We start from the raw sequence: 6,644 nt of genomic DNA, 5'->3' as shown, positions 1-6,644 counted from the left end.
AAATTTTTTAGCCGGGTGAAAACTGAAGAACCGATTCATCACAAAAAAAAATTCGAAAAAAAAATTCAATTTTGGCGAAAATCCACTTGCCCCGGAAAACCCGAAAATCTGACCCTTTGGCTGGGGCCAAAAAAAACGGTTTCTCAGTTTTCACTTTTTCCACATACTTTTGATAGTTCTGAATAGCCCGTCGCTTAAATAGTTGGAATCAGCGTTCACCCGGCTAAAAAATTCGATTTTGGCCAAAAATCCAAGGTCTGACACTGTGACACTTGTGACCCTTGTGACCCTTGGACCGACTTTCCGCCCGGAAAAATCCAAGATCCGACACTTTGGCCTCCGGTGAAAAATTTTTTTTTCATTTTTCACTTTTTCCACATACTTTTGATAGTTCTGAATAGCCCGTCGCTTGAATAGTTGGAATCAACGTTCACCCGGCAAAAAAATTTGATTTTGACGGAAATCCACTTGCCCCGGAAAACCCGAAAATCTGACCCTTTGGCTGGGGCCAAAAAAAACGGTTTCTCAGTTTTCACTTTTTCCACATACTTTTGATAGTTCTGAATAGCCCGTCGCTTGAATAGTTGGAATCAACGTTCACCCGGCAAAAAAATTTGATTTTGACGGAAATCCACTTGCCCCGGAAAACCCGAAAATCTGACCCTTTGGCTGGGGCCAAAAAAAACGGTTTCTCAGTTTTCACTTTTTCCACATACTTTTGATAGTTCTGAATAGCCCGTCGCTTGAATAGTTGGAATCAACGTTCACCCGGCAAAAAAATTTGATTTTGACGGAAATCCACTTGCCCCGGAAAACCCGAAAATCTGACCCTCTGGCTGGGGCCAAAAAAAACGGTTTCTCAGTTTTCACTTTTTCCACATACTTTTGACAGTTCTGACTAGCCCGGCGCTTAAATAGTTGGAATCAACGTTCACCCGGCTAAAAAAATCGATTTTGGCGAAAAATCCAACAAGACAATAATTGCAAAAAACAATAATTGCATTTGTTATTTCAATAACGCATGAGTAAACAGGGATATGAACGCAGATTTAATATAGGCCCATAGAATTACGGGGACCGGCAAGGATTTGGAAAGTCTGAATACAAGTTCTGCTTACACCTAACAAGTGCTGAAATGGGACATAACCAGAGGTAGAAAGGTCTCCGAAGCACTTGGGAAGAGGCTTCCCAAGAGCTATCCAGTTCTGAACGGAAAGACCTAAGTAGAACTTGTCAGGTCCAATTATTCAACTCGGGTCCATGGTAACGCAGATAGGGAAGGGAACAAAATGTAAAAACCCGAGAGGGTATACATATGGAACCAAAAAAATCATTGATATATTGGAATAAAAAAAACAGTTGTTAATGGTCGAGACGGAAAAACAAATACAATACACTCCCAGTACTTATATCAAAATGAAATCCTATATTTCAACAATTGTCCGACTGGTCAAGTGGATAAGGCCTCGGACTAGAGATCAGAAACACTTGGGATGGAATTCCGGCGGGTGCATTTTTTTTCATTCCTTTAGATAATGGACATTATAGGATAATCAGCAATCGTTAAATAACACTAATAAACATAAATAAAGACATAATATTCTGAAAAACAATGATATTTGGTATTTCGAGGCTTGAATGAACCCTTCTTCCCAAGCCTCATTCAAAGCCTGGAATTTGAGGCTTCAGCAAGCCCTGGGATTCGAGGCTTCGGTAGGCCTTTGGTTCGAGGCTCTACCCCCTGAGTCCAGGCTTGTTTAACCTTCGCCGAAGCCTTGTAAAACCCAGTTCCCATCGTTAATTCCTATATGGGACACGATTGACTCTTATCATACGAACGCCCGGAGCGAAATTTGTTTGAAACCTTCCAGTGACACTGTAAAATTTATTGGCTAGTACGTGAATTTTTCCTGCATTGATATGAAATTGGCACAGAATCCTCAGCATTTTTAGTTAACAGCACTGGCATCTTTCATGACCGGTGATTGTACTCTTTGTCCAGTCCTAAGATACTCAATTTTTGTGAAGAAGTTTTCTCCGTGTGTTCCCAAATATGTAATGATTTTTCTTTAATATACGCATGAAATATTCCAATTCATTTCACCGATCTCAACTAAGATATGTATGAGGAAACTTGTGGTGTTGTCTCTATACATCATTATCCAACCTAAAAAAATCAATATGTCGCACGTCGGCGCTGTTCGTTGGTAAGGGATTTTCTGAATTACCGCGTTTCACTCCCCCACAGTGATTTCTATTTATAGACGATACAGCGGGTGAGGGGATAACAAGAACCACTATTATGTTAACAACGAACACGGAAATCATCACCCCCACAGAGATCCTGGTCAGAGATTGAGGGTTCCTCAAGCGGTGACGAATTTTCGTTCAATGTGGTTGGCATCTAAACTGGACCAAAAGTGGCTCGATCTCCGATGGATAATAACACCGGATATGTTGCTTGATTGCTAAAAGTTAGTCAAGTCCTGGTAGTGATGCCGCGAGAGACTTCACGAGACATCAGAAAACAATACTTCGGAGGGATTGTCTCGGTCTCAGTGAACACAGAAATATTTGGTCTCGTCTCCGTCTCGAAATACGCAGTATCAACTCCTCTCGTACGCGACAAGTATTGAAAATGACCGAACATTGTTGTTATTCATGCTATTAACCCCCAAATTAATGAATATTTAATTAAATATTAGGAAATTGAAGGGTCCAATAGCATTAGGAATTTCAATATAACTCGCGAGTTATCCACAGTTGTCTAACTCCAATGTTTAGATAATAAGTGACAATTACATTCCAGCTTGATCGATATTTATCGTTGAACTATGTCGGCAGATAATATAGGATTCTTGTATATCTTCGTTATACTGAATTGTGGTGTTCGTTACTCGTTCTCATCATTCACCGTTTTTTTTATGTGAACACAGATATTGTGAATAATTACAACGTTTCCATTGTCAAATCAGCATGAAACTTTCAAATTAGCTGATGATACATTATCACTCGAGTTAGTTGAATCTTATCAGTTGAAGTTATCATTGCCCATCCAGAGAAATAGTGGATTGCATTTATTGTGAATAAGAATTATGGTACTAACGAATATAGCGCCAGTTTCATGGAACCTTCTATTCGCCAACTAGGTTTAGATATCCTACAACACCAACAGAAGTGATCGCATCTTTTGAAACTGTCATATGTGAAGTAACTGGTTTAAAAAGATCCAACATATACACCGTACCAAAACGAGTTCAAAATGCGATTTGTCGTAAATTTCTCGATTACCACCAAATAAAGCTTTGACAAATATATTTCCATTTTATAATTAGACAAATAATAATTTTTCACTCAAAAAATCAAACTGAGGATGAATATTAGAAGATATAATGAGTCCAACCTTCACCATTTGCTAATATTTAATTAAGCCACCTGAACAGCCACCTGAAGGTTACGGTGATGAAGGGGACAGTTAAGAAACCTCAGTTATTTCATTATCAATGAATTTAAGAGGGATTCACATGAAATGTTGAAACAACTTGTGGAGACAATTTTTACCTCTACAGGGAATTCACACGAAGGCGCAGGCCCGCATGGCGGCATCAGAGTGGCTTCGAATAAAGTGGAACTCAAGCCTCTACCGATTATCATTTCTACACTAAGAAAACAAAATTATTTCTGCCAAGTATCTACTTACTTGAGAGAAGTATTGATTTCTTTGATAGCGTATTTCTCCAGTCCAGACGTTCCCAGGAAAGTCTGATTAAGTTTCAATTATGACAATCATGTTACTCTGGAGGATGACAATGGGTAAATCACAGTTAGCCTGGCCAATTGGAATATCTTCAAAGGTACTATGTACTCCTTTGATGCAAAAACGTATAAGTTGTGGGTTCTTGAGTGGAGTATTGCTGTGGTCCTTTCTTATTATATCCATCAGGTTTTTTTTGTAATTAAATTTAATGGATATAAGGTATTTCATCCTCAACTCCGTCGTATCTTCTTACGACAATAAATGAAATTAATTTCATATGGCAATACCTTCATTTTTTTAAAGAATTAAAATTCTTTTCTTTCAATGAGGTAACCAAGTTCTTGAAGGAATCAACAGATTCCTGGTGAAGAGTTCAATCCTCACCAACTCTTGGCGTAATCCAGGACTCACGATGAGGACGTAGTTGGTGGAGAGTCCCAAAAAGAAAATATATAAAAAAAATTGATTAATTACGTATATTCGAATTTAACCACAATTGTTTACCAAATAATTTACAATCACCCTCTGCTTTCAGAATTTATTAATGTTAATATGTCCTTGCTAACTACCATTTACAATGACTATGTTAGACATGACCTTAGATGAACTCCTCCAATGATTATTCATTGTTCCTAAATTTCTTATTTTTCTCAAGGAAGAATTTCGATTAATTTTTCAATGTTGATAATTATTGAGGGAGTTCACTCAAGGTCATAACTAATATGATCATCTTCTAGAGCAATATAATTTAATAATATAATATATATTTAATAATATAATATATATGAGTCTATTGGCTGTAATCCTTTTCTTCGTGTACCTCGTTCTGGAAAACTACATATCGCAATCATTACACTAGAAGAAAAAGCCAACGTTGCCTACGGAAATATCAAAATTTGACGCATTATTACAGTGAATATATTCCGTTGCAGTACCATATAGGGGAGGATGGGGCAAAACGGTCCCCCTTCAATCGTCAATATTTTCCGATTCAATAATCCGATTGGGATGAGTTAGAGCTCGTTTTGAAGAATGAAAAATTATCTTCAAAATGAAGTTGAAACTGGGAATTTTCACAATGTCATTCACAAGTTATTGACAATTGAAGGGGGGCCGTTTTGCCCCACCCTCCCCTACGACTGACGAAGTATCATTGTGCGTAAAAAATAGAGTATAATCCACGAAGATTCCTGAAAAATATTTGCGTGGAATATCTATCTAACTGGAAATCAACACCTATGACGTAAATCACGGTGTACTCGTTACGTTGAATAAAGAATAAAGGTCAACATAGGTCAGTGACGGGTTCATACAAACCCCTAACGATAGGGTATTATTGCCACTAGTGGTACCTAAATAGAAACAGATAAGGGGACATACAGTACGTAATCAATGACGTCATAGATGGCCGTGAGGTCGGCGGCCGTAACCAACCCTCTTTGACGAATGGCTGTGGAACACATACATCCCTCCAGACGAATAAAACGCAACTTTCCCGTATAAGGGACAATGGGCGCTGCCATTTGTGATAGATAAAGCTATTCTATAGCTATAATTTTAACTGCATTACCTGTGACGTTAGTGTGAACTTTACTCAATGTGATTTCTGTGTTACTCGTTGCAATTGGTGATTCAAAAATCACATATGAATGTTTTTCCCGTGTTCATTCACTCGATATGAATCAATCTCTGACAGTAATTAAGATTAAAATAAATGATCATTTTTTAATGAAGTCATGTCAATCAACACGTGGGACATGTGTGGGTAATTATTGACAAGTTCATGATCAGAGCTTGCGCACTCTATCCCGCCAAAAATTAATCTGATGAGGGCATAAACTGTTAATCATTGTTTCTAATTTGAAGGTCCGGATAATCAGGGAAATTCCCTGCGAAAACTGAAGATCTACTCACATTTTTAGGGAATTGAATGTGGTATGTTTTCCACAGTCATTTTCCTCAGAGCTGAGATATTGCGCACCATTGCTGCAACACACCGGTAGCAAGCTCCACACTATTCCTTCACTCAGAACCGACTTAAAAATACCCCGATTCACCCCCGAGTAGTTGAACAGAAGACAAAATATTTGTTGCTCCGAAGAAATCAGAAAACTGTTGATTTTCAAGTTCTTCAGTTGTAGGACAAACCGCGGAATCAAGAAAACACGGAAAGGCCGCCGAGAGCCAGGCTTCCAAACGGGGTTGTCGCCACAGTCAACACCAAAGAGGATTGACTAAAGTAGAGGCTCAGATCTCGGGGTTGAAGTGACCCCAAGCCAAAAATAGTTCGACTCCAATGGAGAGATGGCGCCACGGTCGAATCTGACGGCTGGGCCTACTGCCTGTGCGGGTAACTCGGCAGTAGCCGTTCCGCTGTCACAGGGATAGTTTCGGAGGGGAATTTATGCTCTCCTCGTCCTCAACATGTTCTTAATGTTTTTCAGATGATTCATTTGCTGGCTAATTAATATTAAGGAATGAAACCCAGACGGTGTGATGAAGAATTAAATTCCCCATCAATCGATCCCCGTTGCATCCCTTAATCTCTGTAACAAAAAAATACAAACTACGACAAAAGTCATGGGCCAGTGAGAAACATAAATTTCTTCTCGGCGCACAGCGACTTTTCACCATTCGCCCGCGAATTAAAAATTTGTCTTTCCCCTCCTAATTGAATTTAAGGGATGAAAAAAAGGCTGTTTGACGGAGAACTAAATTACCCATGAATTAACACTCTTTCATCCCTGAATCTCTGTAAAAAATGGAAGAAACTGTCAGGGAAATCACAGCACAGTAAGAAAAATAATTGTTTCGCGGCGCACAGTAACTCCCGGTAATTAAAAATTCACCTCTCCCCTCCTAATTGAGATTAAGGGATGAAAAAAGG

At 38.8% G+C, this 6,644-nt stretch overlaps 1 protein-coding gene across 2 annotated transcripts in view; it reads right to left on the bottom strand.

Moving 5' to 3' along the window:
* The window catches only part of LOC107035520, a 40,177-nt gene extending 35,767 nt beyond the window's left edge, over positions 1-4,410 (bottom strand). Inside the window, exons 1-2 of one of the 2 annotated variants that reach the window (XM_015252977.1) lie at positions 4,045-4,410; positions 3,701-3,926 (exon numbers count right to left, since the gene is read on the bottom strand). The gene's annotated coding sequence lies outside the window, so the exon portion shown is untranslated. The other variant, XM_015252978.1, reaches the window with a different exon arrangement.
* Positions 4,411-6,644: the final 2,234 nt, after the last annotated feature.

The sequence above is a fragment of the Diachasma alloeum genome, unplaced genomic scaffold (genome assembly GCF_001412515.2).
Source record: "Diachasma alloeum isolate Michigan unplaced genomic scaffold, Dall2.0 Dall_scaffold_00198, whole genome shotgun sequence".
NCBI classification, from domain to species: domain Eukaryota; kingdom Metazoa; phylum Arthropoda; class Insecta; order Hymenoptera; family Braconidae; genus Diachasma; species Diachasma alloeum.
Note: the sequence above shows the minus strand (reverse complement) of the source record. Positions and strands in the feature narration are given on the sequence as shown.